This window comes from Callorhinchus milii, unplaced genomic scaffold (genome assembly GCF_018977255.1).
Source record: "Callorhinchus milii isolate IMCB2004 unplaced genomic scaffold, IMCB_Cmil_1.0 Scaffold46, whole genome shotgun sequence".
Lineage (NCBI taxonomy): Eukaryota > Metazoa > Chordata > Chondrichthyes > Chimaeriformes > Callorhinchidae > Callorhinchus > Callorhinchus milii.
This window is the reverse complement of record NW_024704787.1, coordinates 277,598-304,003: the sequence shown is the minus strand read 5'-3', so window position 1 is coordinate 304,003 and position 26,406 is coordinate 277,598. Positions and strand designations below refer to the sequence as shown.

Sequence of the window (26,406 nt, the reverse complement as noted above, 5' to 3'; positions counted from 1 at the left end):
TGACTGTGTATCTTGAAGGCGAATGCAACATCTAATTTGAGCTCAGCAATGTCCCAAGCCATGAAATGAATGAGTAATTTTATCTGGGAGACTGTTGGCCAGGGCACAGGCAACAAGCAAAGTACTTGAATCAGTTCTTAAAGTCTCAACCTAAACACACCTCCAACACACAACACTCCCCCAGTATTGAGCAGGAGTATCACTCTTGATAGCGAACTCATGTCCCCATGTAGATCCTGAACACAAAATCTTCTGACTCAGTAGCTGAGAATGCTACCAACTGAGCTACTTTTATGATCTTCATTATTGTTTTTCAGCAAAATTCTGTCCAGTACAAATGTCATATTCTAATCTCTTTAAGGATCCTAAACTGCTTTGTGTGGTAAATATAGAGCAGCCCCTTTCTAAGTAAATTACTTGTTCATATTCATTTGATAAGCTTCTGAAAATAGGTCACTAATAAACTACACCACAGTCTCAGTGGTTGCGGCTTATAGTTGACTCATTCATCGATACGATAAATGAGTGAGAGTGAGCATAAGTTCAGTAGAGGCAGATGTGGCACAACAAGAGAACATAACTAATGTATTTATAACCATCATTTGAATACTGAGATAATCTTACTGCTTTCAGATCTCTCTATCTCCTAAAAAATCTGCTTTATATACTGATAAGATGGCTTGATTTGTATTTGCTGCTAATAGGTGTTGGTGTGGGTGACAGTGGCGAAAGCACTCCTTACTGCGGAAATGTGGTGATTATCAGTTCTCACTATTATGTTTATCAAGGTGTGCAGTTATCACATCAAATCAGTTGTGAAATGTTGCATTCTTCATCCCAATACATTAGCACGTTTAGTTGGGTAAAATGTGATAGTACTTATTTTCTAATTAATCGGATTCTGTGAAGCAGTTCAAGGTATTTCTTTTATGTGAAAGGTGCTAAATAAATTATTTTTATGTTTTTATTTGTAGAGGTGGATTGCCAGGACACTGCACAGATTTCCAGACCTTCACTTTGATGCTCTTATATTTTTCTAACTCTGCTTTCAGTCTAATGAAAAGTCTCTGTAGTTTTGGAGAAACAATTGTTTGTCAAATAGGTGTATATTTATGTCCTGTTCAAACCCCACAGTATAATAATAATAACAATAATAATAGTAATAATAATACCTAGTCTTCAGAGCAGTATTCCTTTTAACAATTGGTTAGACTTCACTTAGTGTTGTTGCATGTTAGTAAAAGCATTTCTATCACATAACATCACCATTTGGTTTAACAAAATGATTACTGAGGTCAATGTGATTATTTATTTGTCATCTGGTTATGTTAAAGGAGGCTACAACCTTATGTGCAGCTGCGTTTATTTCTTGGTTGCAGAATTTTGCTACCATCATGAAAATTCTCACTATAATAATAACTTTGTTTTTGATATAATACCTTTCACTTCAGGAGGATGTCTCAAAGCACTTCATAGAATTCACTGTAATTGTTAAACCAAATGGTGATGTAGTGACTGTATTTTTGTGCACGAATGCAGTAGCCAAATAACAGACAGAGGTGACCCACAAACAGATGTAAAGTGAATTACCAATTTTATTTGGGGGATTGTTGGTCTGGACTCCCAGAGAAACTATGTTTGACTAGTGCCGTGGGATCTTTAATATCTACCTGAATAGGCAGGTGGACCTCAGTTTAATGTGTCATCCAAAGTTTGGCACTCTCAACAACGTGGCACACTCCTAGCAATGTATTGGAATATCAGCCTAGACTGAGAGTTCAAAGTTCTGATATGGGGCTTGAAATCCTCAACCTTCTGACCTAGTGAAAGTGCTACCAACTAAGCCAGACTGACTTCCTAAAGTCCCACAAATCATAATTGAATTTAAAGATTAGGAGCAAGCAACAAACCCAGGACGTCATGTTTTGATTTTTCATTGAATTGATGTAAAATATCAGTTTTTCATTCACAAGAAGTGTCCAAATTGAACAACTTAAATAAATAAATAAATAAGAGTTTCACTGCTTTTCCTTTGGCTTGCTGAGCTGAATCAGGAAACATCTCTACTATAAGTGAACCAACAGAGTTAAAATGTATTTGATTTTCTGTAATGTATACAGTTCTAATGAATCACAAAGTCATAAAGTTAAACTAGGCCTGTGAGACATTCTTAAAAAAAGATATTTTCAGAGTTTTGAGTGAGGAGATGATTTTGACTGAGAGATGCCTAATTGGAAAGTGGTTTCAGTCTACATATCTGAATAAATGTTACACATGGGTTTAGGTTATAATAATAACAATCCTTGCGTTTAGTATAACACTTTTTACATCCAAAGGATGTCTCAAAGCACTTCACAGGGTTCACTGTGAAGTATAGTGACTGTGTATTTTGTAGGCAAACCCGGCAGCCAAATTTGTACACAGCAAAGTTCCACATTGGCCACGAAGTGGGTGATTGATTTTATTTGAGGGTTATTGGCCAGCACACCAGGAGAAACTCTCTTCTCTTTTCGAATAGGATCAACAACAATTTGCATTTATAAATTCATTTCATTTCTTATGAACAATACAATACAGTTGAGTTATTTTGATCAAGAAGAGTCAAATGATAGATGAGGTTTGTTTTAGTTAAATGGAAAAATGTCCTTCCAAACATAATTAATTTTAACCAGTTTATGCTACTCTGGATTAAGCCAGTAAGTACTACCCGCTGCAAAGTTAGGTTGCCTTTTCTCTGCATTGACTGGAAGGCTGTTTGCATGTGCTCGCATGTTGAGGTCAAGTTCAAACTACACAAGGGAGTGGCACAGAATTACTTCTGCACACAGTAGAAGCTGCCTAAGCTAATTCTAGTTGGCCTCATCTGTCCAAAAGTTCCTATTAAATAAACAGTGTAGAACATAGAGGAAATTAGTTGGTGCTCAAGGAAATGCACTGCCTTGTTTTGGCAGTTATACTTTTTAAATATTGTTCATTTCTAATTTTCGTTTTTTTTCAATACAAAAAGTTGGACCAAAATACGTTAATTGTCAATTAGAAACTATTGAAGAGGATTACAAGTCTGATCGGCAATAAAGCCCAAAATTTATTTATTTTTATGTTTCAAATCAATAGGGCAGGTTCTTTCTAAACAAGCCCTTTAATCAATTCAGTTTCATAACCACTTCCACACAGAGGTTCAGGTCTGTAACTGTATGATTAAGAGCGTCAAATCAATCCTATGTGTAGCAGTGGTATTATTCGGAGTTAGCGAGCAATCATTTCAGGCCTAATGGCAAGAGAGGTGGTGTCTGTCTAATGCTGACTGATGAACATAAAGAGATTGGATGAGAACTAATTTAACAAAGCTCTTGACATTATTAGTGGCTGAAGTGTTCCAGTGGAATTCTGAGGAATTGGAAGAATTACTCCTCTAGGTGAGTGAAATTACCACTTATTTGTACTTCTAACTTTCCATGTGATTTTATTCTCCTTTTCCCTACTCTCATGAAGGCATTTGTTCATATCAGTACATGGTTTCATGGGCACCAGGTACCATTAGGTACATTGTTCAAGTATGTCTGAGCCTAGATTCAGCATGTCAAGTGATTATTTAGCGATGGTTGTGGAACGCTACTTGAGGGTATATGACCTACAGTGTCCTGTAGAGTGTACAGGTGTCCTGTGTCGCAGTGGTTAGAGCACTTGCCAGCGAGAAACCTGGGTTCAATTCCTGGCAGGGCGAAATGTTGGGCAAGTTTCCTTAATCCACATGCCTCTGCTTCCCTAGAGGTAAGTAGCAACTTGGTTGTTAGTTGATTGGCAGGTCACTTTTCCAGGGTAATAATTCCTTCAAAAAAATAAAGAAATATGAAATTGGTCACTTCAATGCACGACTGTTTGTGGGACACTGATGTGCACATTTGGCTGCTCCGTTTCACCCACAAAATATATAGTCAATTCACTTTACTCTATATTCTTTGAAGCACTTTGAGATGTCTCAAAGACGTGATAAGTGCTATATCAAATGCAAGGATTATTATTATCACAGTGGTATTCTAACCCCAGTCACTTAAAAAGGTGCAGTGCAAACTATTCATTTTTTTTCAATTGCCCAGGAAAAGGACTTTAAGTTGTTAATGTTGAGGATGTCTGTGGAGCTCAGAGGAACGCAAAATGGTATAAAACAAATGGCTTCAGCAGAGGAACGGGGAGACAGCTGGAGGAGAAACATTGGATTGTTTCTAAAGAAAGCTAAAGAATATTGGATTGCAGAAGTTCATATTGAAGCACGTATAGTGTCTGCTTTGGCAAGAACTTCCTCTCGTGGTAAATGTGTCAGAGTTTCAGAGGGGACTATTCCTGGCTACTCCAGGAACATAGCCTGTCAAAAAAATGTTTCTAATGTGGTGCTGCCCCACTCGTGTGAAAACTGCAGAATGAGAATATTTCAACGGTTGCCCCTTCCTGCTAAGGTTCCTCATTGTGTTGTTCATCTGTGTCTCAGTGGTTTCTACTATGAAATGACTTATATTTAAATGTTACTGTGGTCTGGCAGTGAATTGCAATTCGGTTGTGTGCAAATTTCACCAATAATAAAAGTACAAGAATGATTTCAAAGACTTACATAAGAACATAAAAAATGCTAGACAAAAGTTCAACACCACCATCCAGAAGACAGACACATTCACTGCTTACCCACCTTTTGTTCATGGGATCCAACATGGCCATTCAAAGAGTGAAAATATATTTCAGAAGAGTGAATCTGAATCTGAATCGTTTTCCATTCCTCAAACCTGAATTTGCTCGTGGCTGAAGGGTTAAATCTTGCTGATGGAGTCACTATGCAGTTGTGGGGTTGAATGCTATTCTCATGGGAAATGTGTACATTTCCACATATTTATTGTCAAAAGTTCCTTTCAACTCTACTCTCAATGATTTCCCCCATCCTTTCCCATGAGTTTGATTTCCGCTGGTATTCTTCAAATGAAGCCGTATACACTTTGTTTAATTGCCAGATGAACAAGAGAAAGTGCACCTCACACAGGCCACAAAGGCCTCAGGATGTCCCAGGACATTGAACAGTCAGGGATTAGTACCCGAGAGGAGGAATGGGGGATGTTGGGATTAGGGACGGTGTAGGGCAGAGTGGGTAGGAGGATGGCTGAAGGTACGGTCAAAGAGGAGGGTCTTGAGGAGTGCCTTGAAAGAGGCAAGGAAGGGAGCGAGGCGAAGGGAATGTGGGATGGAGTTCCAGAGGGTGGGGGCAGAGAGGCTGAAGGCTCGACCACCGAAGGTGGGAGAGTTGGGCGGGGAACATGGAGCATCCAGAGCCTGCTGAGTGGAGGGAGCAGACATGTTGATAAGGGGTTAGTAGGTCAGAGAGGTAGGAGGGGGCAAGGCCATGGAGGGCTTTGAAGGTGAGGACGAGGATTTTGAACTCAATTACCTTATGTGAATCTAAGAAAGGTGGAAGAGAAGCACCTTGTGAAAAAGAAGAAAAAATATATGGACCTTTAGACATAGAGTTACGGATTATTTACAGTACATTTACAAATAAACTTATTTTTCACCCCCACCTTGCCGAATGATTGTAAAGGAAGCCATAAATTACATTTTTTAAAATAACAAATATAACCACATGGACTTTAAATAGAAGTAAAACGGTATGAGTCAGACTGACATCATCAGGGTGGCTCCTCTTTCTCCGGGAAGTTGTGGCAATGCTGTTCAATGTGCTGCATTGAATATCGCTGCAGGACCAGGAATGTGTCCATTTGTAATCTTTCCCAAAGGTGCAGCAAACCTCCAAACTAATTCATCGCAACTCTTGAGATTTCCTGACTTATGTTTTTCCCTTTCTCCCCCCCACCACCCAATGTATTTTCCTTTACCCAGGCTTCAAATTCTCCAGAACTCTCCCACGTTCAGCTGGGACAATGGGAATCCGGGCAAAGTCAACACCTTCCCTTAGCTTGCGGTGAAACATTGCACTGGAGGACTCCACTGACTGGACTAAGTTTATTGATTATTTTGGAGGTCAGCCGGGTGTCTGACACATGAGGAAGCCCATTGCCATGCTTAAGAGTATTCAAACCAAGTTGCAATTTCCATGCATCCCACCTACACATGGAAATCCCAGAGATAGATTATTGGAGTGGAATGTGCTCTGAAGGGACACATTCTGCTTACTTAATTCTGGAAAGTATTAGGTGCAGGTTGGCAAGAGCCAAAAGGCTTGGAAGGACCCAGAGTGTGTGTTGGGGTACTGTTGGAATGTAACCAGCTAAAACCACATAACCTGCCATTAATAACACTGTCTGGCAAGCTTTCCTGCTGCTTGTCCAGCTAGGACCACCCTACCCATTAGGGCTTTGGCTTGCAGGGTTAACAGAAGCTGAGTGGGATGGCTCCCTGCCCCCGGTGACTGATCTGCCCTTCTAGGTCCTGCCAATGAGCAAGATTGGTTGCTGTCATCACCAGTGACCTGGAATACTGTGGACCCGCCAGGCTCAGGAACCGCTACAGAGGGCTGGCTTGAATCTGATATTCCATTGCGAAACATGTCACCTTGGAGCCAGCTCAGCTCCAAGGAGATCCTGCGTACCTCTCCCCAAAGAGGATAGTCATTAGGTGCTCATTTGACATTGGTGGGTTTGAGCCATCGCTAGGTGGTTAGTAACTACTCACATCCAGCTTCCCGTGGCCAACACAGCTCAGCATGAAACGTATGATAGTAATGGCACAATGGCACCATCTTCCTGTTTAGAAAACTGAGTCAGCATTAAATACCATCGGTAGAGATTCAGTTTTCATAAGGAATTAGAATTACATTAAGGACTCATTCACTGGGATTTGTAAGCCAATTGGAAATACAATACAAATTTAAATTTATATAGCACCTTTCATGTCAGAAGGATGTGCTAAGATGTTTGACAGACCTGGCTTGGCACCTAAATTGGGGGTGAGAGCCGGGGGAGAGAGTCAGGATGGAGCGGAAGGATGACTGAAGGTACAGTTGAGAAGGTCTTGAGACATTGCAAAAGGTGAAGGAGGGAGTGAATTGCAAGACTCCAGGATGGAGTTCTAGAGAGCGTGGGAAATCAGATGAGAGCCCGATTGCTATGGTGGGCAGGTAAGGCTAGCGCCTGCTGAGGGAGGGAATATTGAATCCTACACATAGTGGTGTGACTCATGCAAGAAGTCCTCGATGACACCATTTCCAGCTAGGTTCCTCCTTTGGCTATAATTGTAACTTCAAGAAATTCGGAGCACGGCTTGGAGTGGGGGTTTTAGTGAGTTGGCTCGAGACTCATTTGAACATACAGGATTCATTGTTTGGAAATTCTTTTACAAATCACCATTGTTCTAAAAAGAAATATGAGTAACTTTAATATTGTATTAAAGAAATTGTATTAAGCAGTTACTACTGATGATGCCAGCACGGGATTCAGACATTGCAAGGGAGGTAATGAACATTGATAGGCACAGTTATAATTACTTACTCATAGAGCAGGAGTCCTATAGCTTAATGATTAGAACATTCGTCTCGCAAGCAGGAGACCTGGGTTTGATTCCTGGGAAGGGCAAAACATTGGTCAAGTTTCCTTACTCCACATCTCTGTTTAGCTAGCAGTAAGTAGGAACCCGGTTGTTAGAGATTGGCGGATTGCTTTTCCGAGAGTAACAATCCCTTCAAAACTAATAATAATTTGGTTACTCAAACCACGACTGTTTGTGGGACACTGCTGTGTGCAATTGGCTGCCGCGTTTCTCCCACAAAATATAGTCAATTCACTTTACAGTATATTCTGTGGAACGCTTTGAACGTCTCGAAGTCATGATAAGGTGCTGTATCAAATGCAAGGATTATTATTATTTGCAGTTAATAATTTGCACCTACTCAGGTCCATCCAGATTTTACACCCAGTCTTACTTACCCTGTAGTGGTACTGCAGGAAGTCAATGTGATTCAAGAACCCAGGTAATATAGACAATCACTTTAAATAGGGGTGGAAACAAATGAAATGTCCGATTTTGGCATCCTGCATGCCTTAGGCATTTGTTTTAACATCGCACAACCAGCTGTTTAATAGTGATAAAATGTACAATGGATAGCCTAGGAGGTATACACCTGCTTGTTTATATTGTGCATGTGTAAGTTATATCACGCCTGCACAAGTTGCAGTTATTGCTCACTCCCGGTGGCAGGGATGATAATTTGAAGCAGAAGGATGGTGAGGGATTAGAATTCGAGGTATACAACAGGATAGGTTTTAATAACAATGATTTATTTTAAATAAATAATTTTAATGTTGTGATCCCAGCATATAATCAACCCGGAAGGCCCGTTAGACATGTTCATTTACGAAAAAATACCATTCAGTGACCAGGAAGTAGTTATTCTTGATAGAAGAGTCCTGTAGAGTAGTGGTTAGCGCTTACTTATTGCAAGTGAGGGGACCTGGGTTTGATACCCGAGCAGGGCGAAACGTTAGGTAAGTTTCCTTACTCCAAATGCCTCTGTTTAACCTAGCGGTAAGTAGGCACCCAGTTGTTGAAAGATTGGCGGATTGTTTGTGGGACATTGCTGTGCGCAATTGGCTGCCGCGTTCGCCCACAAATATACAGTCAATTCACTTTACAGTGTGTTCTGTGAAGCGCTTTGGGATGTCCTCCCGACGTGAAAAGCGCTATATCAAATCAAGGATTATTATTATTATTGCTTTCCGGGGGTACTGAAGGTGAGGAATCGCTTGAAGGTGCTTTCCTTGCCTGCAAAGCTCTCCATGTCCTTGCCTCTTCCCAGTTCTGTGACCTACTAACCCCATATTAACCTGCTCCCTCTGCTCAGCAGGCTCTGACCCACTCCACCATTGGTGGTCAGGCCTTCAGCCTCTCTGCCCCCAGCCTCTGGAACTCCATCAAACGTTCCCTTCACCTCACTCCCTCCCTTGCCTCCTTCAAGGCATGTCTCAAGACCCTCCTCTTGAACCGCGCCTTTGGCCACACTCCCACCCTACAAACCCCTCTGCTCGGGTCCAAATCCCTAATGGTCCACCACCTTGGGATGTCCTCCCGATGTGAAAGGCGCTATACAAATGTAATTTTGTATTTTTGTGCAAGGGTTTTTGTTGGTGCAGTTAGCAAGTGGTATGATTTTCTCGCATATTCCTTGACACCACGTTACACTGCTTGCTACCAAAGCGCATGGTTGCTGTTTGGGCAGCAATTTCTTTAATATAACACATATACACGCTCCAGGTGGTCACATTGTGTGAGGAGGCCACCTTCGGACACAACGGGTACCCAGTATTATGATTGTAGATTACACTTGAGGTTCTGAACTTCAATCAGAATTCAATCTCAGAACATGTTCAAAAACACTGGATGGTTAGAAATACAAATAAGCAAATGCGGCAAAGTTTTTTTTGATGTTCTTTATTAGCTTCTTTGCAAACTGGATTGCAACATTTACAAGCAACAGTTTCCACAGTAACCTCAAATTTCCAATTCCCATCACTGCCCACCATTACCACACGACAGGTTCCCAACACAGAATTAATTCTCTTTTGAGTTGCAATGTTGCACCCAAAGCCTTACACACATAGCAGCTTAGCCAAGCATCAGAAACTCATTCCAGCTAGAGAGGGGAGTGAGCAGCCCTTGAACTCAATCCCAGAACTACGGAGATGGGGGGTGGCGGGGCGTAATTTACAACAACTTGCATTTGTATAGTGTACTTCACACAGTGTAACATCATGGGAGTGCCTAACAGAATTTACATTTGTTTTAAGATTCTGGCCAAACTGTGGCAATCCCGCTCTGGAAGCGGACACCATTGTAGCTGGGATCTGGCGAGTCGAGAGTGATGCTCTTCTGATTTCGGAGAGGAGCCTCCATTTGCATGACTTGAGATTCCCTTTTAATGGAATCAACTAAATAGTAAAAATTAGGCAAATTAGCTTGGAACGGATGCGCTACATCTACTCTGCTGTGATGTCGAAACACATTCTTGACTTACCTTAAGAAGTCATCATTTGTTTCAGCCAGTCCTGTTGCCGTGTCCAGACAATTAGTGATTCTCTGCTGTTCCAGGTAGTCTGAAACCCAGCAGACAATGTAGCTGTTGGTACTAACACAGAATTCTACATTGTATGCCAGGTTCAGGCCAAGCCTGGGAAAAATTGTCTGTCATCTTCAGGGGGTTTTCAATAAAATTAGAGAAGGATTTTCCCACATCATCTCCCTCCCTTCGGTGCATAGCCTCTCATCTGTAATCATTAACATCCATCAGATAAACTTCTGCTGGTTTTCAAATACCCATATTCCTGTACCGGGATTTTAGATTTTTAAGAGTCGCAACACTTTACAGAAGCTCTGTGTAACGCTTTGAGAATTAACATGGGTATTATTCCAAATCTAAAGATTATCAGAAACTAATTCATTAAAAAAGTGCTAACTATCGTGAAAGTTAAGACTAATGACATTGGTTTTCCAGCATTGGTGGGAAACTGTCATTTCTCAATACTTTACTTTCTTCATCTGCCCGAAATGAGTACTAAGTACTTGCAGAGTGGATTTACTTTGGATCATGCTGAAAGTTCATTGCTGAAACCATGGTTGCCTTTGAACATTCACGGAAAAACAGATGAGATAGACACTGTCGTGCAAGAAAGTTTATTTTGTGAAGGAGCCTAGATCATGGTGTGCTGCCGTTAGTGGGCGTTTGATACATACGCAAGGGTATGGGTGATACAAGCTCTAGCACTTCACTTTGGGATTAAAAGTCTAAACTGGATTGGTGCAGAATTTGATTTCTGCCACTAGGTGCTGTCAGTGATCCTTGCAAGTGTTCCAGTGGCCTACAGCAAAATGCCAGTGATCTAGACTCCTACTGCAGAAATGTTTTGGTCAGCAACTTACAGTGCAACTGGAACCAAGGAACATTTACAGTTGATGTAAGTGTGTGAAAGTACCTAGCAACACTGGCTCCTAAACAGCAAGTAATTATATGCTCAACGAAATCAAAAGGCAGAGAAAAGCTGATCAGAAATTAGATGGAAAACAAAGAGGAAATTATATTGGGGGAGGGGGCGAGGGAAGGGAAAAAGGAACTTCAGTGTGATCAACGATATATTTTCTCCAGGAAGTAATAGTAACCGTTATAATTGCACCATTTTGAGACATACAAGTGTAGTAACCAGTAAAACAGGACATGGTTTATAATCAAACTTCTAAGGCCACTAGCTGACTGGTGGCAGGTAGGCCAATGCCAGCTAAGCCCAGTCCATGCCAGGAAAGTAATTAGCACTTAGCAACGAAATCAAAAGGGACAGGCCATACCTCATAGTCTCTGCTGCTCTCAACAACAAAATGAATAGGTTTATGGAGAAAGCAAGTTTACTTGATTAGTGTTACACGTAAATACTGTGCATCATTGGAGGTAAAAAAGGAACATAATACTGGCTACAGAAACTAAAGGGCATTTAATTTCTCAGTCCTAGCTCTGGAAACTGAGCACAGCAGCCATCACTGTGTAATAGGTACAAGTCTTTCGTTCTAGAATAACAGTGTGCCTGTTCCAGTGTTGTCATCAAAATGAAAGTGGTTATGCTCAATTCTACTGTGGTGAAGACTAGCCTTCTCTTTGACCGTGCCTTCAGCTCCCCTCTCGACTCTCTTCCTCCTCCTCGCTCCCTCCCTTCCCTCCCCTCACCCTGACCATTTCCCCCCTCCTCTCTCCCTCCCTTCCCTCCCCTCACCCTGACCATTTCCCCCTGCTCGGTCATGACCCAACTGTGCAGCGCCTTGGGACGTCCTCCTGACGTGAAAGGCGCTCTATAAATGGAATCTTGCTGTTGTTGTTGTATTGTGCGTGCCAACTTTCAAGCCGAAAACACATGACATATATGACAATCATTAGGCTGCACTATATATATATATATTTATATACATATATACACACACACACACACACATAGTATATAGATTCACACTTGGACATGGAATGATGAAAATCAAGAGGAAGCGTGATGGCATCAGAGACCCAGTAGCCAGATGTAGCTGCTGAATGGAGACAGGATCTACACTGACTACTGAGCAATTGATGGACATCAAGGAGTAAGGCTTTTCATCAGGTCGTCAGTCAGCCCTGTCAAAAAAAAATACAGGTTACTAGAATAGTCAAAAGCCAGGGAAAAAAAATGATATCCATATTTCAAAAGCTAAAAGGCGACAGCTTTGAAAGAAACCATGATCGAAGTGTGCCTCTAAACATCATCATGCTGCACATTCAAAGTGCCCCACGTCAAAGAACATCAGCGTACTGCTTCCAATACTCACAAGCAACAAGCCTCTTTTCCCAGAAACAGATCTTGACCTTATTTGTGAAGTTTGAAGTTATTCCCATACGCAACTTCTCCGATTATCTCACCACCAGCGGTGAACAAATTATAACATCAAAAGGAGGGACTTTGAATTCAAATCAAATTGTTTGCTAACTATATAGAAATTATCAGATGTTGTTAAAACATAAATAAGCATCCTTGGCTCAAATACGTTACCTCCTCCCAGATCAGATACTCATTTGAGCCATAGCATTCGGGAACTAATAAATGATTGAAATTAATGTACTAATTATGATTTATTAAACTACACCCTTCAGTTAAGTGCCTCATCAATTGCAAGCATCAGTTAAGATGCTGAACGCAAGCTATAAAAATTGACAAATTGCTAAGCACCATTCCTCTAGATCAAATCATTATCCACAGGCTGATACTGATGTACACCCGAGACCTTGTGACTGCATTGATTCAAGTAACCATCAGCTGATGCAAATGTATTTGACTCAGATTAGTAAAAGTGCAGCTGAAGAAAGCTTTAGGAAAACATGCTGAATAAAGAAAGGCTTCTGCCAAGATTGTTTTAAATACCAGCATAAGCAGGCTGGAGCCCTGTTCAATTGCAGTTGAAATATACAAATAGTGTCATGGGATCTTTTTAACGTTCATTTGAACAGGAAGACAGGACCAGGTTTAGCTTCTCACCAAAAGGACAAACTCTGACTATGCAGTGCTCTCCTAGTACTGCACTGGAGTGTCAGCCTAGACTATGCAAACACGATTTACTCATCCTGCTAGAAAATCCATTAAAAAAATCATAAGTCAATTATCTTTCATACCCCTAACCCAGACCGTCCTGCCTCCTTCCATCCTGCAGCCACGTCAGACAGAGCAAGACTAGCTAGGGAAGCTGCTACATCTGTCATGACACCACAGGCAATCTGGGGATTGGATTGTCGGTGTGGGTGGAAATGATCTGCCAGAGTCTGCTCAGCCACCCACATCCCAAATGTTCAACCAGAAACTGAGCAGGCGTGCTCTAGTCGCTTACAATTTATTTTAAAAATCTTCATTCATATGGCAGAATATTGATGATACAATCACAGCATTGGAAGATTCAAACTCATGCACAGTGAGCAAAAGCTTACAATTTCTCTTAAAATGGCTTGCAGGTCACCATTCACAGAGCTGAAGAAGGTGAACACAGAATAGTCAGCTTCCGAATGAGTGCAAAATTTTATTTGCCAAATGGAACTTTTCAGTCTCTTTAGAAAAGACCCTGATACACATTCCTGACCTGTGTATTCCAGGATCTCCAGGGAAGTAGCTTTGAGAAGAAGAGCCTGCAAAATTAAGTTTAATAAAGACTTTCACCACAGCGATTCTGAAGAGGGATTAGTAAGACCAACTGTAAGAGCCATGCAACAATACTATGAGCAAATTATGCTTTGCCCCCATCTATGTTGTATGGCACAACCCATTGAGCTTGTCATCTGTTGGAGAATGAAAAACTTAGCCACTTCTCAGTAATAGTCTCACTGTCGCAACAGTGGTCAAGATCCTAATCTGAGCTAAACTGGGTTGGGCCACACGTAGCCTGTGGGTGTCACAGGGGAAGTGGGGTGGAGGACACGTAAGGAAAGAATGACTCTGCAGTAGTTTGCCTCTCCTGGCCAGCTATAGGGAACCATGGCAACGCCTGAGCAAACCAAATAATAATAATAATTTTTGCACTTGATATGTGCACAAACCCTCTCTTACACACACAGAAGCAAAGGCATTGGGGCCAGGTGAATCCAAATATTGGGGACAAAATGAATTAGAAACGTGCCACTTCTTAAAATGGAACAACTAAATGCAATGAGTTTGCACAGTTTTGTGAGTGTTAGATTTCAGTTATTCACTGTCCCGATTACTACACAATGCTCTTTTCGAAATACACCGCCAAAAAAGATAATTTATATTGTTTCTCCAGCTATAGCCAGCATTATAGGCCATGCGGACTGAATTAGTGCTGTGTAGATCAACGAAGGTTTCACTGATAGTTGCAGAAGTGATTAAAGTGCTTCGATCGCAAGCTTTTTTTTGACTCTTCACAGTGTTAGGGGGCGAGAAGGGGAAGCATGAAACTTACTTGAAAGCTCAGGAACTGCAACATTTGTGGGCATCAGGCTGCTGGTGGTCTACAGTTAGTTTATCTTATGCGGCATCTGTAATAAGTGAAACCAGAATATAATCACTAACAAATTAGATAAAAATCCTCTCCAGTTTATCAGATCTGCATTACCAGGAATTAATAAACTTTGCTTAGAAATAAAGGTAGAGCTAGGCAAATGGAAAAAAATTGTCTGGTACACTTTTTAAAATCAAATAGTTAGGATTTTGGTTAGTTCATTGGAAATAGAATTATACTCAATGATGAGTAACTTATTTCTCTTTCGATTCTATTTTATTTTGGTCAGTCGGGTGTCTCACATGCAGAAAACCCATCAATAAGCTTAAAAGTATCAATGGAGCAAATGGCAAGCTATACTACAGAGAGAGAGAGAGATAGAAAGAGAGTGCAATCAACCAATAGCTGGAATAAGTTAAAGGGTAGAATAGTTGAAATCAGCACTGGAGTCATTTAAGAAACAGCTGGATAGTGTAACGGACGGCTGGTATTCTGGAAGGGCCTTGGTCATCCAAACCCACCGTGATCAACTATCTCCTCAACCTGTGTGCCGAGCCCAGATTTTTCAAAATGCGTTTGGTTATGATACAACTGCAAGCGAGTGAGTTGCTGAGGTCCAGTAAGTGGAAGTACAACTCTATTTGTAATTTATTCGCCTGCAAAATACGCAGCCACCACACTTCACAGTAAATCCTGTGAAGCACTTTGGTTGATTCTCCTGTCGTGAAAGACATTATGTCAAATGTACGGATTATCATTATTTTTATTTAGATTTTTTAATCTACATTTCATTTTTTTTAAATAGCAGACATACATTGACGCAGATAAGGCAGATCCAACCAACCTAAAGTTATTCCCTTAATCCTCAAAGGATAAACGTTTGCCAGGATTTACCTTGAATGTATTAACTGGCTAGGATACTTCTAATCACTTCATGTAGAAAGAAGACCTCAACGTTTGATTTCTGGTAAATTCAGAACCTCCACAAAAAGCAAAAATCACTAATTACTGGTGACAGGAGGAAAAGACAGATTCTCAACAGTCGGCACTACAGACAACAGCAATATCGGGAACAGTGCAGAAGAGCACACAGTTGCCAGGGCAACATCCACTAAGGAAAAGATAGAAGCAGAAACAATTTGTCCACAAATCCTTTTTTTAACCCCCCCCACTGTATTTAAAATACCTTATATCAAAGTATGGTCCAGCTGTAAGCTAGACTGTGCATCGAGTCTGATCTCACAATGCGTTTTGAGCTCTGTTCCCTCTCAATGACAAAGCATGGGTGAATGGGCATGACATGAAGTCAAGCGCAATGAACCTGACATATATTTCACCATGTCCACAGCCTTCTCTTCTCATAAAAGATCCAGATTACTATGCAAGTCATTGCCTACAGTTAAGAGCAAATATTTGGATGCCTTCACACCCATTACCTTTGGTATGCAAAGCTGGATCTCTGAATGACTAATCAGGTCTTAAAATGCATCATTTTCATGAAAGTGGTTGAACATGTTACTGTATTCAGAAAAGGCCGCCAGCCTATAAGATTGAGTTCCTTTCACATACCATGTACAATCTGTTCTATCATCGAGATGTCTCGAAGACATGAAAAGCGCTATATCAAATGCAAGGATTAATATTTTATTATTTATCATGCACTCATTCCACTCATCTTTCAAGGAAGACAGTGTGAATGGACATAGCATGGAGGTGGGGAGAGAGAAGCGCCGTGCACCATTTTCAGCTTTTTGTTATTTGCAAATAAAGCCAAAGATTTTCAGCGAGATGATGCCCTTTTTGGCCAAGAGCAGATCAGGAATGTAAGCAGCGTGGATGCTCAGCGCGTGCACAATATACTGCGTCCAGAGAATGCTTGCTATGTTCAAATTGCGATTCCAAGATATACATGTAACGCCAAGTCCAAAACCATGGACTCAACTTTAGCGCTGCAGGTCAAGTCTGGTGCTTTCGACACCATGCGAGTGTGGGACCTGCTGAGAGAAACTTTCTGAACTCTTGGAAGAAGTCCTCAGATAGTCTAATGGATACTTGATATAGGTATATCAGGCAAAAGTTGGGACACCCCAGGAAATGGTCCTGACTGATTTATATAAATAGATCAAGAGGGCTGAACACTAGAGGGGAGTATTGAAGCAAAGAGGATCAGATCTGCGAATGCTGATATATCTCTTTGCTCCACAGAAGTTTCTTTAAATACAGTGATTTCTGCACCATATGTTGTAACATAGTGACTTGAATTAGCAGGTGATCAAAGACAAAGTAAAATAATAATAATCCTTGTATTTGATATAGCACTTTATCACATCGTTGAGGCATCTCAAAGCGCTTCACAGAATATACTGTAAAGTGAATTGACTGTATAATTTGTGGGAGAAACACGGAAGCCAATTGCACACAACAGTGTCCGACAAAGAGTCGTGGATAATTGACCAAATTATTATTATTATTTTTTGGAGGGAGTATTACTCCCAGAAAGCGATTTGCCAATCGACTGACCAGGTTCCTACTTACTGCTTGGTAAACAGAGACGTGTGTGTGGAGTAAGGAAACTTGCCTAAGGTTTTGCCACTCCCGGGAATCGAATCTGGGTCCTCTCGCTTGCGAGGCGAGTGCTCTAACCACTCTGCTAAGCGCTCTGAGACACCGTCTGGCTAAGGGTGCTATAAAAATGCAAGTTGTTGTTGTACACTACAGGACTCCACACTGTCAGAGATATTCCCACCCCAAAAAAGCCAGAATCAGAATACAGTCAAGTTCTCACAATGTTGAGTAACCTATTGTTATAATCCACATATTATCGTGGCAGTGGGTACCAGCGATGCTGGGTATATTTTGTACACATTTGAGTTTACGTATTGTTATAGCCGGAAAATGTTATAATTAGTCTAATGTTATGAAAATTTGCAGTGCCGATCAACAAAAGATCAAATAATGTTATACCCAGTGGTGTAGTGCCGGGTATAACGTGGTCTAGCACCTGAAGTCACAGGCAGATGGCCCAAATGGGAGCGCTAGATAGGTTGATGGACAGGTGGTTGGCCTAATGGGAGGACCATCTATCTTCCATCAACCCGATGGGTGGGTTAATGGAAGGCAGATGGTCCAATGTTACAGAACAGTATTTTAGTGCCCATACTGGCTGTTATTTTTGTCCTTCAGTTTCAAAGATAAAACATTCAAAAATACTCCTGTAACTGATTACAGTGAAATTAAAGTAAAATAATGGATTTTTTTATTTCTTGCCCTTGAAATTGTAAATGCCTTCAGAACAGTTTGGAAGGGTGTATAAGGGATGTTCACCTATTGACCTACTTTGTATACTGTTATAATTTTGTCCGGTCAGACACAGTATAACATATACGCAGACTCTATTTATAACCCACCTCTAGCAACCTCCTGCAGATGACCAATGCACTTCACAGTGGTCATGTTGCCTCAAGATGTATATGAATTTAGGTTCCCCAGCTCTGTGGCATGGTGCAAAAAGAAGACACAAGCAAGAGCCCTTTAAGCATTGCATAGAAGGATTGTCTTTGTGATGGGCCAGAAAAGAATTGGCACAGGCACGAGGAGTGGTGTGAATGTACAGAATTTATCATCCAAGATGCCTGAATGTGGACAACACAAATTATGCATTTCTGTAAATTGCATCAGTGTTTGGCAAACAAAACAATGTTTACTAAAGGCTTTTCTTGTAGGGAGTTTTTTTTAATAAAATGTATAAAAGCAGGTTTACAATGTGCGGAAGCACAATCATTTCCGCTCACCCCATTCCTCTTAATAGTTGTAATGCTATCGTGAAATGCTTAAATAATCACTGCCTGGATCGGTTACTGTTTCAGTAGTGTTTGGAATTTACTTCTTTGTAAGTATGGGACACAAGTTTTACATAAATAGATAGCCAACAGCTCTCTAAAAAAAAGTGAAATGTCAAGCATGGTGATGCTAAGGGTCCCCCCTACCACACATCTGCTGCTACAAATCGGACTGTACCAGTATGCAGCTTCGCCTTTTAAAGTATCACCAATAAATGTTGGGAACAAGTAAAAGAAGAGTTCCCGTTAAATACTGTTGCATCCCTATTGCTGCTGGAGTCCAGCAGTGCAAAGTTCACTTTTACAGTTGATGTGGCTTTCCTCTGAAATGCCTCAAAGATGACTAGGCTTACCACATCCTAAAACATTTCTTGAGCTCTCCTAACCAAATTGTTGTTAGCAGGATCACACCAACAGGAACTGAATCATTCATAATACTCAAATGCTGAATACTCACTTCACTTGTGTTATAGATACAGCACAGATGCCGAGATGCCCCAAAATCCCCAATTACTTCTGTTGATTCATTCCTCCACGTCTACATATAGCCAGAGAACCCAGGGAGCAGTGTCCAGACTTGCATTAAGGATCATGGACCTGCCCATGAGGGGGGAATGAGGTGTAGGGGTGGAAAGAGAAAGCGCGAGTGAGCAACCTGTTATGACAACTGGCATTTAATTGCCAGTGCTCTGAAATGCTGGCATGGGTGCCTATGTTAAATAGGTGGGTAAAGCTCCTCTACAGAGCTAGAGTGATGGATAGGATCCAGTTTGTTTTACGTCAAGCATATACAGTTGCCCCTATGTACCCAAGCTAGATTCAATCACGGCTCCAGCTCGACCGACTTAGGTATAGTATAAGCTGACTTAATTCCTAAAAACTGAAATATGACCAAGATGCTGCAGTACAAGTAACAGAGGAAGTCTTATGAACAGGAAATGGCAAGTTGGGTCCAACCAGCCCATCCCTTTCGTGATTCCCAACCCCACCTACTTATCATATCCCTGAATCCCTTCACTCTCTCCAGAAATACATCTAGTTGCATTTTTGAATCCAGTGAGACCATTCACTTCAATGGCTTTCCTTGTAACTTATTCCAAAAGCCTGTAAAAATATTGCGTCCAACTTCTCTAACTTCCTGTGTCTGTGTTGATACACTAAACAATTTTCTTACAGCAGTGTTGTCACTCTAGTTCATAATCTGGCAGGGAGAGTGGGGGAAAGAAATGGATGTAATTAAGTTAGTTTGTAAAGTAATAGATTTTTTTTTAAAAAAAGCTTTTTGTGACAATAGCACATCATTTCAACTGAATTTTAAAATAAATTGCAGACACATTTAACAAAAGAAACCAGGTGGAAAGATCAATGGGTGTGCGTGCAGATTATTTTCAATAGAAATTCAAGGGCACCAGAGCGAGGCAGTCATTTGACAAAGGACATTTTTAAAGTATAAAAAATATATTTCAAAATGTGGACAGAATTTTATTTCAGTTTTTGATATTTCGGCATCAGGCTAAATTTGCACCAGTTATAGCCAATTCAGAGAGTAGGAAATGATTCCACTTTTATCCGCAATATTTTTTAAAGAGTTCTTCCGCCTCTTGTTTTCAATTAGCCAATTTTTTCTAAGAAAAAGTCGCACTGGTCAGAAAAGCAGTATTTTGTGAGAAATGTGGTTCACAATTTCCCTTTGTTGTCCTAACCATCTAACTGTAGCATCTCTCCCTCACCCACTAAACAAAAGTCAGAATGGCTTTTATATAGTACTGTCTTTCCTTAGAATTAATAGAAATTTGTTATCAACAAAATATTAGCATTTAAAACATAGATGCACAAAAATGCTCATCACCATGGCGACGAGTAATGCTAGTAGATCCATGAATTATAGGCGACTCTCCCTCAGTTTGGTTCAAATTGAGAAAATGTACTTTAAATGACAGAGAATTGATGTCATAACCAATTAGAAAAACAAAACTTTAAAATGAAGGGACACATTATGACAGATGCAGAAAAGCACCACTGTGGAGCTGAGCAATAACCCTGCACAATGAAGCTGAAAGATGTCTTTCAAGATGGGCCCTCAAAGGAAAGTGAGGATGGACAATCCAGACTATAATTATTGAACAGGAAGAAGCAGGGTGTAATATAATGTGCTGAGGATGAACTTCTGAGTGGAATAATATGATTCACATTAAGATACTTTATTAATAGGGTTTTCACGCATTTAAAGGGGTGATGTTCTTGCTCGCAACTCTGACAATGCCCGTTTCATTTCATGGCAGTCACTACGCATAGTGGCAAGAAGTTCCTGCTTTGGCATACACAGAACTCTCAGTATGGTTTAGATAATCCTAAACATGGTAATGTCTCTACATGTGTCAGATACCCGGCTGACCAAATGAAAAAAATAAGACAGCAACTCTAAATAGTTACAGCTCCTAAAGGCAAAAGGGTTAGTGATTCTGGTCTTGGGTTCATGATAGACTTTGGCACTTAATTTCAAGAAATGTAAAGTTCATTGACATTAGGCACTACAATTGGAAAATTATCAAAATCATTGCAAAAATTTCTTATTAAACATCGAGGAACCCAAGAAAAAGCATTTGGAACACAAACAACCTTGATAGCAGGAGAGAGGACCCAATAAATGGTAGTGATAGACAGTGGGTTTTAAAAGCCCTCATAAGGAAGGGAAGGACTGACTGAGCCAAAGCACTCCACAGCCTTGAGACATTGGAAAAGGAGGAGTTAATTTGAGTAGATTCAGGACTATGATGTTCATAATAATCCTTACATTTGATAGAATGTCTTTCACCCAAGAGGACCATGTGGGTCTAACGTGCTCAGTTTGCTAATTGTAGCAAATGTTTCGTTCTCATGCATTATCTCCCATTTCGGAGGGCCCCGTTATTGGGACCGATAAGAAGGAAAAGTTGAGATGTTAACAGCAGCCTTGATAAAAAGAGATAATGGGGGCTGGGTGTAATAGGTATCAATTTCTAATGGGATTCGTTAATAAAGAAAGCAGAATAGGGACTCCTGCCTGCAGCCAGATGTACGTCTTGTTTATTCGTGGGGACTTCACTCCGAAAGTGGGTTGTGTTGGTGCGATGTTTCTGTGACTTGGCGTGTTTTAGCTCCAGTCGCCTCATTAGGGAGTTCCGCGTATTAAACCCTAATTAAGTTCTATAATGACACGTGGTAATTATAATTCTAGTTCTGCTCACTGTATTTCCATGAAAATGCAGAGATATCGAAATTCAACAATTCAGGAGCTAAAACGGAACGTTTTACAACAGTTCTAGCACCGCAGAGTGGAAGGAATCTAGTACTACAGTAATGTAATGACTCAGACTTTAACCAGTTTGAATGAAAAACGGAAAAGAAAGTGAAAGTTTAAATGGCAAGGGGAAAAGGATTGAAATGGAAATTAAATCTCAAAGTGGGTAAAGTGATCTGGTTGCACAATAAATGTAGAACCATGGAATGAGATCATGGCCTTATGTCTGTGATTCATCATGTGGAATACTCCCCGACAAGCCTCAGAAAGACCGGGAACTCATCAAATGAGTTTCAACAACTTTCCAACAAAAAGTAAAAAAATCAGGATGCGGCGAAATCTCATGGACCTCCTAGTGGTCACCAAAAGTGGTGGAAGTAACCTGCCACCTACTCAGTCAGGATACGAAGGCAAAAAAGTAGTACTAAGGCAAATTGGAAAGAGGGCTTAAAAAACAAAGGAGGGCACTGGCTTTGTGAAAAGTGTTTGGCAGATTGTAATTGTTCCTTTTTGTGTTTCCGGACAGAAAAGAGCCAGAGATCTGCATTCCATTTTGCCACCACATACCTTGCAAGTGACATGGCTTTCTAGTTGCGTTAACTCAGTGGTTCAAGTATCTATAACCCGTTTCTAATAAATCATAAAGCCCAAATTTTCCTGAACCAGGAATCCATACAATTTAGTATTTGTTTTTTTACTCATGAATTTTGCGTTCATCAGTAGACAGGTCAATGTTTGGTGAATGTGACTCTGAAGCATTAAGGATTTCCTGGTCAGTTACCAAAACGTCTTGTACTCTGCCTCTGCAACGTGTCTCATCTCCAAGCTCAGAAGATCACCCTAACCAGCTACGTGATGTAGCGTCACAGATACTGGGTCAGCCTCATAAATCAGCAAAGGACTGAAGTCATGCATCAGTGTGAGTTGGATTCAAACTTGGACAGGCACCATGCTAAGTAATTTTTTAGTACTACCTTGGTCTTCAACCAATGCTTCTTGATCTGTGCTTTATCATTTATCCTATTAGCTGCAGAGAGAAATGAGAAGCATTACTCAAGATCACAACCCTTGCCAGGTTCTAACAACCAAACCAATAAGCTGTTAAAAATGATGTGTAAAGTAGTTGGGGGTTCACTGGATTTATAGTACTTCCCATTTACAAATGTTTTTAGCTCCTTCAGATATGTTTGTGCCAACACAACGATGGTACTATCTGATTGAATACCCAGGCAGGAGGCTTGTTTCACCATTGACTATTAAGAGATGTTAGATAGCAAGCAGCCCAAGTAAGACCATCCAATTTTGCTGGCACTTGTGGGGCTGAGTTTCATCATCGCTACCCATTACCTCCCTCTTTTCTCTCCAAAGCTTGCTGAGAACAGAACTGGCCCAGTCCAGATTTTTTGGTATGATTCAGCTTCCTATGAGTAGGTACACAAGGCATTAATCTGCTGGCCCCATTAGGCCACTTCTTTCATAACCTTTCAACAACAGAAGGAAATCACTGTCCGAATAAGCCACGAACCATCAAGCCCTAGGTCTCTGATATAATGTTAAGGATGGAGACCTCAGTCAATCACTGACAAGATTAGTTTTTTTAATTAAAGCCACAAATGGGAAAAGTGGGCGTTACTGCCAGAGGTAGAACAGCAACTACCTCAAACTACAGCTGCTTATTTGAGAACGGTTATCTATACTGTGTAATACTATACAAGATATTATGTTTTACATTCCCACATTAAACATTGCCGAGGGATTCAGTCCAATTCTTTTCCTACCTTTTTTTGTATGATTATGAAATTAAGAAAAAATCAGTGTAAATTTTAGTTCAGAACCATATCAGTAGTGACCACTCAGGTATATGTAGCTTGAAAGATAGTTTGTGCTCCTCTAGTTACCATGACAGCTCAGTCCAGCAGAATCATTCCATCCTTCTCAAAGTGTTATCTCCCCCTCTTCTTAAAGGACTTTGTTCAGTATTTCAGGTTGTGTGGGAAGAACTCACACCTTATCCATTAAGCACAATTCACAAAAACGCTCTGTGAAGATCCACATTGTAGTTGCATAAAAGTGCAACAAAGCTGAATGTCATTGAGAGACAAGAAATTGAACCAGTGCAATTCGTAACTAACGCCTGGCACACAAGAATGCCGCTGAGATGCCAATTTAAGCCCTGAATGAACAATACTTCTTCTGGTTCTTATTAAGTTCTAAGATTCTCTGGTAAAACCATTTCTAAACTGAGCTCAATGAAGAGTAGACAAGGCTGCTGCACAGCTAATAATCCATCAAAACACAACCAGAACTTCTTTAGCTAGAGATACTCTCTCAGAGATGTCAGTGTCACTCTGAGGAAGCACTATCCGAAACATCACCCAATTAGGCAAAGGTAAATGCTTCAGTTTGCAACATTAAAACCCCTCAAGAACAGGAATAAATAAAACATTAGTTTTATGTATTTCTGGGATAAATTAACACTTGGTCATGAACTAACAATGTATCCCTCACATATAGCTCAGTTAACATGGGACTCAAAACTTTGGGGTTCAAATCTCACTGGTTTCATTCACCTTCTTTACCCCTTTCTTTTAAAATAAGTTGTATGCAACACACACCTACATGGTTTAGGTTGAAGGTAAATAGGAATAAACTCTGTATTGTACTGGCTACATGACAATGCATGTGGCAACTGCCTCGCTGGTCTGAAGTAAACCAAAGCACTATTGAATGGTTCATCAATGGGATCTGTGAGTGCAGAGATATTCTCGATCCTGCGAGCCACCCCCCCAGATGGGTATGACGGTTCTCGCTGGACAAGTACCATTATTACTCTCCTTTACTTTGTGCATTCAATGAATTTACTTAAGTCACTGAAGTGATGTCTTACTGCTATGCAGCCCAGAGCTGCCCATTCTTCTTACAGGTCTCGTTTAAACTGGCCAAAGTCATCAAGACAACTCTACATAAACTGCAGTCAAGTGACAATCTCCCAAGGTGTTATGCCATTGGTTTTACAACAGTGACACCAACTGCATTGCAGTGCCCCTTCACAGAGAATCTGGCATGCCCACACATCTTATGGTGCTCAGCCACGTGCAACGTACAGGGAAGCCCAGCAAGCTGTGCAGATCTGCTGATTACTTCCTTGTGTAAATGTGCAGGTGTCAGCACGTGGGTGAATGGGGATCGTCATTGTTTAAGTTCAGAGTCTGACTTTCCTGTCCTTTAATCCCATTGAATATGAATCATTCTGTGATGGTAACAAAATAATGTTTACTCAATTTTCTACAAATTAAAACAAATTCTATCTAGCATCTCCTTTCCCTCGCTCTCTATTCCTCACTCCCTCCCCACCACATACCAAATGAGATGAGGTTCCTTTTCCCCCCTTTTAAAATGAATATAATCTTTCTTTTAAAATAGCATGAGTCTCCATGTCTAGATTCCTAACTGTATGCAGACATTTAAATTACCTTCTCTGATCACACATCCTTTCTCTGGCTTGCCAGGGAAAGAAACAAATGGCAGTTGTGTTCTGGTCTCTTGCTACTAAGGTTTCTACCAGCAAAAAGAGAGTAAGTTACCTTCACTTCAGTCTTGAACTGTCCTTAAGTAATGTGGGATGCACCTCGCCCCGGCATTAGCTGCCCAGCACTGGAGAGGAAACGGAACATCCCAAATCCGACCGCCTTCCCACTGTGCCAAAGGGATAGTCAAGCACTTTACACATTACTGAACCGCACCTTTAATAAATAGATGCAGTTATTAATGCCAAAGCTTCATCCCACCCCCCCACCCCCCACGCACACACCACCTCCAGTTCTGGTAAGTCAATGGGGAGTTCCACCCTTAATTATCAGGCTGATCTTAAAATAATTTACTTTATGGCTATTTCTTTATGACACTTCCTCCTCAATGCTTTATTCCACAGGTAGAGATTAGGCTGCCTGCAATTCTGCTTTCGCTTTGACCTCTGCTCCTGTACTTCTCTCAGCAATCCCATCATTTGCCATCAGACACACACACACAAAATCAAATCGCAACAGAATCTAGTAAAATGAACCAGCTCATTCAGCCTTTCAACGAGAGGTACCAAATTCAGGCTTTAGGAACACATATAAAGTAGGTTCATTTTTTTTTGGAAAAAAAGGGAAACAAAAGTGCTCAGCAATTCTGTGCAAGTTGCTTCAATTCTGCTTTGATACAGTCATTGTTTCATAAAGATCATGTTCTTTATGAATGACGATGTGATGGGAGCACAGCTCCAAACTGAGAAGCCCTCCCTACATCAGGCAGACAGAGAGAGAGGGAGAGAGGAGAGGAGAGGGAGAGAGAGGAGAGGGAGAGGGAGAGAGAGGGAGGGACAAGCAGGTTAACTGCACTACACACTGACTGACTTTTGCCACTGCAGTAGCAAAAAAAAACCTCTTGGGTTCAGTTGTAAACACATTCCCTTTGCAAGTGAAATGCTTCACGCCGGGCGGCCGGGCCACTCGCCCCCAGTTGGCACCAGCAAAACCGTTCACTTAAGTTATCAAACGCGAGGATTGTTATTATCAATTAGTATTACTATTATTATTATTATTATTATTATTATTAAGTAACAAAATAAAAGTTTATGGGTGACATGCATCACTGACCCGGTGTGTTGCCTGTCACTCACTGCCTCTCTCAGTCACTCACCAGTGAGAGGTACCTCTCTCGCTCTCTCTCGCTCTCTCTCAGCAGAACTCCCCCCCCTCTCCCCACACTTGTGGCTGCTGACATTCCTCTTCGTTTCTTCGTGACCTT

General features: G+C 40.9%; 1 long non-coding RNA gene across 1 annotated transcript; it reads right to left on the bottom strand.

The window, feature by feature from the left end:
* Positions 1–12,084: 12,084 nt before the first annotated feature.
* LOC103183951 lies at positions 12,085–25,404 on the bottom strand. Its single transcript, XR_488468.2, has 3 exons — positions 25,200–25,404; positions 14,458–14,533; positions 12,085–12,133 (listed from the first exon to the last, which is right to left on the bottom strand). It is a non-coding gene; the product is annotated as an uncharacterized LOC103183951 (long non-coding RNA).
* Between the last annotated feature and the right edge of the window lie 1,002 nt (positions 25,405–26,406).